Source organism: Simochromis diagramma, unplaced genomic scaffold, assembly GCF_900408965.1.
Source record: "Simochromis diagramma unplaced genomic scaffold, fSimDia1.1 OVJJ01000026.1, whole genome shotgun sequence".
Lineage (NCBI taxonomy): Eukaryota > Metazoa > Chordata > Actinopteri > Cichliformes > Cichlidae > Simochromis > Simochromis diagramma.
The window spans coordinates 6604134-6615826 of NW_024386985.1; the positions used below are offsets into that span (position 1 = coordinate 6604134).

The 11693-nt window shown below is 42.3% G+C and overlaps 1 protein-coding gene across 2 annotated transcripts in view; it reads left to right on the top strand.

Moving 5' to 3' along the window:
* sema6bb (sema domain, transmembrane domain (TM), and cytoplasmic domain, (semaphorin) 6Bb) overlaps window positions 1-11693 on the top strand; it is a 134643-nt gene that overhangs the window by 116390 nt on the left and 6560 nt on the right. The gene's annotated exons all lie outside the window — the stretch shown is intronic.

Sequence of the window (11693 nt, forward strand, 5' to 3'; positions counted from 1 at the left end):
TAATTAAAATATGGTATTACAACATAGTGTCTGCAGAATATTTCAGTGGCCTTCGATCGGTGCTATGCATACACAGCGTGAACGTTTCCGATGTTATGTTTGTGTTTTTCTTGGATTTGTCAAAATCAGATGAATCCATGAATCCTCCCTTAGTTATGCTGCATTAGGTGTAGGCTGCTTGGGGATTCCCATGATGCACCAGGTGTTTCTTCTTCACTCACTGTGTTTATACACCTCTCTGCGTTGAATCATTAGTTATTATTAATCTCTGGCTCTCTTCCACAGTGTGTATTATTGTTGGGTCTTTATCTTATAATACACAGGACGTCCATGATTTGAGAATTTGGCACGATCTAAATAAAATAAGCTCCACTTGATGGTGTTACTACATTGTCAGTCGGAGCTGATCAGCAGACTTCGTCCCTCTATTGTTTTTGTTCTTGCAGTGCAAGAAAAACTGTGATTTTTTTTTTTTCTCCCAAGCTTCAATCGTTATTTGCTAATGAATAATTAAAGGCCTCCTATGAATCAGTAAATCCTAAAATAGTCCCTTTTAGGTGATCATTTGTTTTAAATGTTTATTAAGCACAAAAAGAGTTTGGGGAAAAAAACCTGTGCCCCGTTTAAAAATCTCGACTCTATGAATAATTAAATATTTTCATGAAAACATTTAAACTTTACAGAAGTCGAATGAACACGTGCAGGCTTCCACATCGCTCCTCGTCTCAGATGAATGTCGGATCCAGCCGGGCTTCCTTTTTTATGTCACGCAGTCATCTTGTACATGTAAGTGTTAAAGTCAGATCCTAGGTGAGCTCAAAGAAACTTTCCTCCTTCGGAAGATGAAAGTAAAAAACTGCTTTCTGGTGTCAAACTCTGCACGTGTGTCATTCTGCACACTGAAGCTCAAACATCTGACACAAAGAAGTGAAAAGAAAGCACTGTTTTTGAGGAGAGAGGGACTCATTTCCAGAAAAAAATACATTTTTCAAGCAAATGTTCAAAGGCTTTAATGTCTGATAATAATGCTGTAACCTTTTTCTTTTTACTAATCCAAAATTTGAGGCCACAACCTTGATAAACTGTAACTGTGGGGCACAAATAAAATCGTTAGGTGCTTGATTGCAAAGATTCAATCAAATAAAACAACGTGATGAACAGTCTGACAAAGAAAAAAGAAATATTAAATATTTCTTTTAACTGATTGTAGTGCGCTTAATGAGATCAACTGTAGTGCCGTTAAATTGCCTCGAGTGTTTCGTCAGTGGAATAAAACAAAAACAATGCTTTTGTGTTTTAGTCGCAGTAAAATAAGAGCATACTGAGTACTTCTACTTTTACTTTGATTACATTTTGTGCCTTATATTTAGGTACAGACCCTTTAGCGTGCACATTTACTTCAGAATGAGTGTGGGGCGATGGTTTGTGATGGTGAGCGTCCTGGTTTGCATGAGCCGGGTGCCAGCCTCAAACAGAGGTGATACATTTGTATGAACAGCAAAATATAGATGGGGTGTGAGGTGACCCTACGCTTTGCACAAGAGCACACGAGCGTACGCTCCACTTTGTCTCCGTCTGCTGAAATAAACAGCGGGCTGCGTGCTGTTTGAGGAATCTGAACTGGCCCGGGGCGCTGAGTAATACAGGTCCGGCGCCGCGTCCTGAAAGTCCTGCAGTGTGACAACCAGAGTGCTGTAACTACTCTGCTCTCACAGCTCTGGGGATTGTTTTTGTGTCACTCTGACAAAAATCGACCATGGTGAGTCCCCTACATCAAACAACACTTTCCCTCCTTTCTGAAACACATCAATAACACTGCTGTGTTTTTTTCACGCTCCCCCAGCACCCCGTTTTTACTTTCACTTCACTGGTGTTTCTCTTCCCTCTGACACTCGCACACCTCTTCTTTGTCACATCTCTCGGCCTCCATTCCTCTTTCCGTCCTTCCTCTACTCACCGTCCGTCACCCTCTTCCTATCTTGTTAACCCTGGAGTTTGTTGCGGCACTCCGGTATTGATCAGTCTAAAGTCTCTGTAGTCCGGGGTCCTGACAGGCGCCGTGATTCTGAGTGATCATTCAGCTCTGGAAGTATCCTGGCGGTGTCCAGTTGCGGTGCCGTGGGCCTGTGTCACGGCCGAGACATTTCATTAAAGGCCACCTGTAAATTAACACAAGAGACGAGCGGCTGCACGTATACGGAGAAAGCAGCTTTTGTCAGCCGCCCGCCTTGACGTGAGGCCTGATGGTTTAATCATTTTGTTAAACCTTCATAAATTTGTATGTGGAAAGATTCCAACACTTCAGCTCTGGTGGTGTTAACATAAGAAAAACAATGTGGCGTGTGTTTTCAGCTGGTGGGTATATAGCACACACAGACGTGATATATGGACGTAGCATGTGAGAAAGATTAAGTTGAATTGCCTGCTTCATGATTTAGGAATGAGAGACGTGAACCCTCTGGGCAGATTGTTAGACTAATTCTGTGCGGACCTGCTCTCCAATTTATTGCCTGCGACAAGTTTGTGAATATTTATTATTGCTCTCGATAGTGCACGTTTGGCTTTGCACCTAAAATGAGAATATCAATTACCAAACGAAAGCACAGCCAGCGCTGTATAGCACCCCTATATAGAGGGAAATAGTAAAAAGCTACATCCTACTGAGGAAAACACGCATGCATGTTTGCACACGTGCACTCTCGTGCACACGAGAAGCTCTGCAAAACAATTTATTTCACCACAGTGTCCGCCACAGCCCAGTTGCTTTGTTTGGATTGGATGCAGCTGAAACTGCTAACAGATTCTCTCTTGTTAAACTGCCTTTCGCTAAAAGGTTGACCAGATTTGGAGAACAAGGTCTGCTGATCTAATCGAATAAAGAATGAGGAATAGCAACATGTGTGCGTAGGCTGTGAAAAAAACATTTATGAGAATGGAAAAGAAAAAAAATCCTGTAGCATTTGATTACACGGCACCCCCCCCCCCGATGATTTTAACACACGTTGTTGCCCAAAGCAACTCCAGACTTACCTCATTTACCCCTAGCAGAGTTTTCTATAAGCACAAAGAAGGAAGCCAAATGAGGGTGAGTTAAAAACGTAGATACACGGGATAGAAATAGCGGGATGGAAAAGAGGAATGTATAGGCAGCAAGGTCTGTAATTATGCAGTCATCACTGAAAGCCTTGACTCTAAATCAGCCAAAAACCTGATGTGCCCTCGCTAATAAACCCAGAATCTATTAACAGTGTGTTTTTTGGTGGAGATTTTATGGAATTTTAATTACAAACACATGGGTGGTGTGCATAAATGTTTTAACATATTGATCAGCCGAGTGAGCGTCTCAGCGGCCCTCGGGAGCCAAGGTTGGGGTTTTTATTTCTTTATCTTTTTTGTGCGAGAGAGTTGTGCACAAGTCCCCAGCAGCTTTCTTTAAGCCGCGCTCTGAAAACGCTGTCAGGGACAGACTGTAAATGGTTTTACAGTCATCCCGAGAGTAAACAGGGTTTATGAGCAAGCAAGGTTTAGTCCAAGTAAGGAGCTGGGCTTCTTTTTAAAGCCTTTCGATTCTTTCCCAGTTTGCTGCCTGGCTTGAACACACATTGGTGTTAGTTTCACAGCTCACAGCATGAGGTGCACTGCGTTTGTGTGCGTGAAACAGAAGTAGAGGAGGTAGTGGAGGTAATGGGTAAGTTATGTAGTGTATCTGTTAAGAGAAAAGTAAAAGGAGTAAGACGGCAGGAAGGAGTACGTGCTAAAAACAAGAAACGAAACAGCGCCTGCAGTCTCTTCAACAGAGGAGAAGGAGACGAGGATAATGAGCAAAATCACTGAGCCATGGATGCAGGCACAGCGCGCACTTACTTATTAACTCACACATATTCATACATCTATACACACTTATTCACACTACAGTGCACGTGCTTTGCCACGTGAAATCCCACCGTCACTGCGTGCATAAACACATTAACATTATGCATAGAAATGGTGGATTCCAGAGATGAAAGCCCCTCAGATCACCGGCTGTACGCTGACACAGTCGTAACCTATCAAGCTCAGAAGTGTGCGCTCGTGGCATCGACAGGTCCACCGGGAAGCTGTGAAGTCTCTTTGTTCTGTTTTGATGTGCTGTATTTCGAAAACATGGATTCTGGCTCTCAAACCGCATAAAAGTTCCCCTGCTTGCCTTTTGATTAAGGAACCTATCGAACTGTAGCAACCTCAAATAGTTTGCAAATTAATTTGTTAGCATCTAAAATGGCTAACGGTTTGAGTCATGATGCTGGCAGGAATACCAAAAACTTAACACTTCATAGTTTTATTCAAAACCTAAAACTAAATTTTCAGTCTGGTTTGTTTTAGCAAACATTTCAATTTCATTTCTGTGATACGAAGAATGCGCACACGCCCCGGCTAGCACCCCATCCTCACTAGCTGCGTGTGCTACGTCTAACAGATGTAAGTAGTTAAAACAGCGAGTGAGGTTTCCTTCTGTGTTTTTAGAGGCCATCTGAATCAAATCATATCTTAAAAAACTCATTTCAGCTGCTCGAATCGTGTTTTTCTTTCTTCCTCAATCGTCAAACTCCATTCAGAAGTCCAGCGTAACAAACTGCTATAAAAACAACAGCGTTTTTTTTTTCTTTGTTGAGTGCAAAGGCGCGTGGGAATGTTATCCGGTCGTTAAGTGATGACGTGACGAATCCTACTTCCGGGCCTAAAGTAGTCTGCGTTTAATATGGCTTTTGTGTTGTTAACATGTTTAATGTTTTGTATTTTCTTCTATTTAATCTCAAAAAGCTCCTAAAACAGTCAGTGATCACTGTTGACCTCCCTCGGCTTTTATTACCGCTAATCATTTATTTAAGCTCAGTTTTTAAAACCTTAGGATGTAACTACAGCCCAGCCCATGCAGCAGTATATGAATGACTAACCTCGTATTGTGGATGGATTATCTCAGTTGTTCTCCTGGCTGAAGTTTGGTCCTTTTACAGCATCCTGCCATGCGATTACATTTATTCCTGACCACCGAGAACACTCACGTCAACTTTTATCAAGTGGAAAAAAAGTTAGCTTGTTTATATTATGCTAACATAGCTGTGTTGCTAATGGTCACATAGCACATCATTATATACCAGCTAGCCAAACTTCAGTAACCCTACAAACGTCACTGCTGTTTAGTTTTCTGTCTTCATTTATGTTGGAAGTAATAACAGAGCTGTACGTTTTAATTTGTTTCCAAAACCCCGCAGTCAGGACATGCTATATTGTATTTAGATAGAAGCTAGCGAGCTAACTTCCTGCTAACTTCTAACTCCGTTAAATGTCATAAATTCCGTTTTCATGGATGCCTGGATGTTAAACTCAATTGTTACACCTGGTAGAGCAGAACGCTGATCAATTTATTAAAGATGAATGACTTTAGACAGTTTTTCAACTCTCAGTAATGCCATAGTGATTGTTTGATATATGGACCTGCAGTGGAGTTTTGGCCCAGACACGGCTAGTGACGTCAGACTTAACGACCGGATAGAGACGGACAGATTCACATCCCCGGTCTCCAAAAAACCCAGTTTCAACATCGCTGAAAGGTGTTTTATTTTGTTAAATAATAACTACGGGAAATAAAGATCACAGTGATTTAGTGATCATTAAAATGTGTTCAGAATTTGCAAACTGATGATGATTCAGTTCATAAATCATGGCACGCTGCTCTCCCCTTCATAAGCTGCATTTATAGCTTTATATGTATCAGACTACGGCACAGAAATGAGAACAAATCAGTGGCGTAAGAACAGTCAGCTGCTTAGACTCGTGTAAACTGCCTTTAAAACACATGTTGTGTAGATCACAGGACACCGACGGGAGCTGTGGCTGTAGATAACAGTGGGCACGCTGCAAGATAACAGTTTAACGCCAGTAAATCTTTCAGCGATTGTCTGAACTCGTGTTTTTCTGGAGGTCACTGCCGTGTTCCCAGTTTTTGCAGTCATTACAGTATCATCATAACCTACAGAAAGCACGGCCAAATCTGCCAGAACGATAAGACTCTGTACATGTGATAAACAGGGATTATGCCTTGGCTGCACTTCTCTAATCATAATCATCATCACCGATGGTGGGTCGAAAATAATTTTCCTTCCCTTCGTCTCATTCACACACGTTCACAAGGCCTTTGTTGAAAGCGGCGCCAAACTGCGATTCTGGAGCGAGCAGATACCGAGTCTTCTGCCAGAGCTCTAATCAAGGCAAATGTTGAACAACTGGCACGGCTAGCAGGGCTTTTCAATAATTTCCTTTACTCGCTTTCTAAATGCAGGGGAGGTAGAAATGAGAGCGGAGGACAAGTACGAGCGATTATTGGTAGGCACAGAAATTTAGCGTAACCGCGCCTGTCACACTGCAGAAGTAACAGAAACTTTGACACTCGAATATAAAATGAGATTTTACTGGAGCAACCTTGATTTGAAAGTATGTGAATAAAAGTTTCCTTACTTCTCTTTTGAGTTCGAAGCTATTACTCCCATCATGCCGCCACCCCTGGTGATCAAAGGAGCGGTGGGTAGGAGAGAGAAATTGAGAAAGGATTAGCGACTAACAAGCGGATAGGAGGGAGGGCAGGACGGCGCCGCGCGAAGGAACGGATGACTGCGGGTTAGAGACAAAGACGGCGAAATACCAGAGAAACTCTGATTTTCTTTGTGCTTTTGATTTTGACAGTTAGGCGGTATAAAAGTATTTTCTAGCAAATATCTTATCAGTGTTGCTTTCATCAACTGGGAACAACATCTCTCTGCTCTCTCTCCTCTGTGCTCCCTCCTCGGTCGTATTTCGCTTTTGTGGTCACCTCTTTAATCCCCTCTCCTTTTTTTTTTTTTTATTAGCCTTGTCCTCCCTCTCATCTTCGCCCCCTCTTTTGTCTCATGTCCTCTCTTCTCCTCCCACTTTCTTTCCTTTTTTCCCCCTTTTTTAGCATACATACTGTAAAATCGCTCTCCTCTCCCTTCTTCTCATTGTTACGCTGTAATTGGAGCTGGAAGCCCGGAGACAAGCAGCTCAGTGTTCGTCAGGCTGACAGGCAGGCCTGTTGGCTTCTATTAAGGTTTAATAAGTGAGCAGGATTGGAGAAGAGAAGGAGCCGAGATGAGGAAGGAGCACGCGAGCAGTAGTTTCTGCTGTCACCCCAAGGATGCGGGGAAACCTGCCTGCTGTCACAAAAACGCACACTACCCAATCGCTCTGCTTTCTGCGTGCTCTCTTTATCATCGTAATCCTTTTCCAGCTTATTCCCACTGGCTAAAGATTTCCTCTCGATGTCAAGCATCCAAGAAAGACATAAGTGGGGGATAAAAGAAGCTGGCAAAAAATAATTAACATATCTAAGTGTCCATATCAAAGAGAGAGAGAGCAAGAGAGTTGGGGTGCCGTGATTGCTGTGACACACACACACACTCGTACAGCAATAATAAACACACTTGTCAGAAACGTGCCCCTGCATGAAGCTGACAGCAGCATTATTGCAGCCATGCAGAATTTAATCTAAAGTGTCACACAGCAAGCCTGGACCACAGCCGAGGTACACGTTAAAGAAGCATCTGAAACCTCTGTATCCGAGTGCGCTGCGAACAATTCCAGATGTTGTGAGCGTGGGAGAGGAGATTTGTGGCGGTTATTGGCTCGTTCTGAATTTTTCTGCGGTCGCAGAACTTCATTTTCGTTTACAAACTCATCAGGACTCGAGGGATTATTAAAGAAAAATCCAACCCTAGATACGTGCAATACCTGACTTTTCAAACTCCTCAAGCCTCTGTGTGTGTGTGTGTAGGAGTAGAGCAGAGGGAATATGGTAGTAACTTCCTGCCTCTGTGTCGCATCTGTACCTCAAAAATGTCTATTTTCCTGAAGAGAGGAACAATAATGTAACTAAAGCTGACAAGCTCTCCGAGCTGAATATCGGCCAAAAACATGGAAATAAATACAGCAATAATCAGCCTGTGTTTAGGCTGCGCGACCAAAGATGCCAACAATATGTTCAAGGAGAGAAGAAGTCCCAGTGAACAAACGCCAAATTCAGTCCAAACATGGAAGAGCATGGGTGCTTAAATGAATACACAAAGACTGTGCTGGTTAGCCTGCGTAACCACGAGCTGGCTGTGTTTTGATATGCTCTGAGATCTCAATTATGAGCTGCCATCTGTGTTCAGAGCAATTTTGAGATATTAGGCAATCAACTTTTTACATCCCATTGGGCAAAATCCTAAATAAGCCTAAATACACGGTCAAATAAACACTTTCCAATGCATAGCATGAACCACATGTGAAGACCTGCTGCAGGAGAACAAACTTATTCTTTTTTCCATACGTGTTAATATTCAGAGGCTGTGATGAAGTGATTGGGGAACAAAATGGGAACGTGGGGAGGAGGGATTGTTGAATCAACCAAAAGCAGAAATGAAAGACAAATACAGATCGCATTACGCTCTAAGGCTGACACGATCCCGCTGATCTCGGCTTATTGAGGAACATTTGTGTGATGCTGAACCAAACTGAACTGTGTGTGTGTCACATAATTAGCAGGCTGTAACTAAAGCCTGTGTCCACGTGTTTCACTGAGCTCAGCGGATTGGTGATAAAGCACTAATTAGTGATGAAAAAGACATTGATTGACCAACAAGGCCACCTGATTAATGGCAGGATTCGATCGATGGAAATTGCAAACTTGTGAGTGTATGAGCTCACATCGATGGCGTCCGCAATCTATTGTCCAAGCTCTAACATTTAATTGTTAGTGACAAGGGATGGATGAATGATTAAGTGCAGTTGTGCCCATTGTCACCTCAGCTCTGTGGGATGCAGTCATGCTTTAAGGCAGAGACGTCAAACTCGTTTTACATCGTAGGCCACACGCAGCCCGCTCAATGAAACTCCCATTTCAAAAAACATTTCTATCATTTAATGACAGAATAATCTATTAACCTAATTACTTTGGTGTAGCATGAACGGCCGTGTTCAAAGTCCTTATCAGTAAAAAGAAATGTGTAATACAATTAGAAGTCCAAAATTTATGACTCCCTTCACGTTTTCCAAAGCTGTCCAGAGGAGCTTTATTGGAGTCTCTGCTAGGCCAATTCTGGCCCCAGGACCTGATGTTTGACACCCCTGCTTTAAGTAGGGTGGGTGGTGTGAGGAGGTGGCAGCTGCTCCAACGCTGCTGGCTGTGGGTAAACCAGCCTCCTCCTTGAGCCTGGCTCTGCTGGAGGTTTCTTCCTATTAAAAGGGAGTTTTTCCTTCCACTATCGCCAAAGCGCTCGCTCATACGGGGTCGTATGATTGTTGGCACAGGCAGACAGAGTGAAGGGCAGGATGGAAATGTGAGCTGTAATATTCCTGTTGGGTCAAAATACGCAAAAATATTTTGTCTGCCTCACATGAGCTTTTTGTTAAATAGCAAATATTGACACGTCAAACTCAGACGGAGAGCCTGATAAATATAACAGCTATCAGCATTTCCTCACAAAGGAGAAGAGCTTCAAGTTGGCAGAAAGTTTTTCCATTGTTAATTTAGTTTTTAATGCTCAGTGATCGTAAAATGCTCTTAAGACGTGGCTGAACCCAAAAAGTTTGAGGATTTTGTTGGCAGAAAAGTAAATAAGCTGCAAGTAAAGTCCAGTGAGTTCCACAAAAGGTCAAAGCCGAAGTATTACAACACCTAACACTGAAATTATCTGAGGAAAACTAAGTGGTTTTTCAATGAATTTATTCCTCGAATGAGAAATTATTAATATTTTTGTTATAAAACACGAAGCTGTTATTTAATTATTATTAAACCCATTTGTCTTCAAATTTTGACATTTTTTAATAAAGTTAAACGCAATAAAAACTTTTCATTAAGAGTGTTTCATGGCTACACAATTTCTGGTCGATGATGAAGAACACAGAATATGCTAATACCTAACAAATTCAAATAACAGCTGTGCTCACTATTACACCCTATTATTCACAGGTTAAATTACCCACATCCTGTAAGCACTGACGCAGCAGCGTGCGCCGTACAAAACCGCACAACTTTATGAAGTTACTTCAAGATGAAGCTGCAGATTTGTCTGCTGGAGACGGCGTCCTTGTTTTTATCCAGCCCTTTCACACAGGAAGTAACAGTCAGGGTGTCGTCTAATATTATTTTTAATTTAATTTGGAGTTTTGTCATTATCTGCCTGCCACATCAGTGACGTTTGCAGGCTAAACTGGTAAATGTTTATTGGATATTTGTGGCATTTATGGGAAATTTCTTGAGGGGAAAGCGTAATTTTTCTTTTTAAACTCAGTTTATTTTGATTGTGGTTTCCTCTTCGGGGCTGTTGATACACCTGCTGTGTGTTTTTCTGATTACAGATGCTTGGTTGTGATCATAAAAAAAAATGTTCTGATGGTAAAGTCATGGCTTCGTGTTCCTGTCGAGTCCCAGCAGAGAGAGATTGGCTTCAGGGGGGTCCGTATTTACAGCGGATACAATCTGCCCTCGGAAAAGTCTCATTTAAGCTGAAAATAGAGCTTCTGTTTACCTGAACGTTTTACTGCCTGTGCGTGATAAGACGCTGGTTCGTGCTTCCCGGCTTGTGGGGCGTGATGTCTCATTTTATGTATTGTCGATAGATTTCCTAAAAAGGTTTTTATATATATGCGAGTTGGCCACAGTGTCAGGTTGTCCTGAGCGAAAGACCCAAAGATCAGCTAAATTTGTGAGTCACTGCTGTCGGTGTTGAGTTAAACAGTTTGTGTGTCAGCTCAATGTCCAGTCCACAAATGGCCAGATGTCTCCACGCAGGATTTCTTGGTGCTGCGTTTGGTTGGACAAAAAGTTCAGAATCATTTTTAGGCGAGTAAAGAGTCAAAGTTTTTACCCCTTTTAATCCAGCCGAGAGCGGCGTGGCCGTTCGGCCGCCTCTCACAGCGTCTTAGCTCCCATTCCCCTGCTTTAATGCCAATGTGTAGCCTAACACCAAACGAGACAAAGCCACGGGTCACTTTAATTAAGCACCAGGCTGTCTCGTGCTGGAGTGTTTGAACCACAACCGGCACCATTAAAAATGAATATCTCTGTTAATAAAAGTATGTTTGTTTAAAAACACAACAGTCCCGTTTTCCTCGTGTTCATTATTCCTCCCGTTCTCTGCCCCGCTTTGTGCTCAACAACTTGTAAGTGAGTAAGTGGCTCCCACTGTCTATTAATGATATCCATTTATTTTCTCTTAGAAAGGATTTATTTTGCTGTCCTTGTGGAGACATTCCTCCCTCTGCTACTACTGGAGCTGTAATTTAACAACTATTACGAGTGTTTGTCTAAGGCCCCAAATGTTCAAGTATGCTTTAGGCCACGACGCTCTCTCTTCTAACACCCTCTTTTTTTGCCTTCATCTGCTTCCCTTGGCACGCACATGCTCTCATTGTATTCATTTGGTGCTTGTCCCAAGAGCTTACGCAGCAAAGAATGACTCCTTTTCTGGCATTTTTCTAATTGATCCATGGCAGCCCAGGCTGTGGTCTTGCTGTTTTCATATCTTCAATAATTCATAAACAGTTCTGTCTGAGGGACTTCATCTCTTGTACTCACTTAAAAAAAAAAAAAAAAAAAAAACCCAAGATACAGAAAGTTGTGTTTCGCAGATGAGCTGTTCTTTATCTATAAACATGAT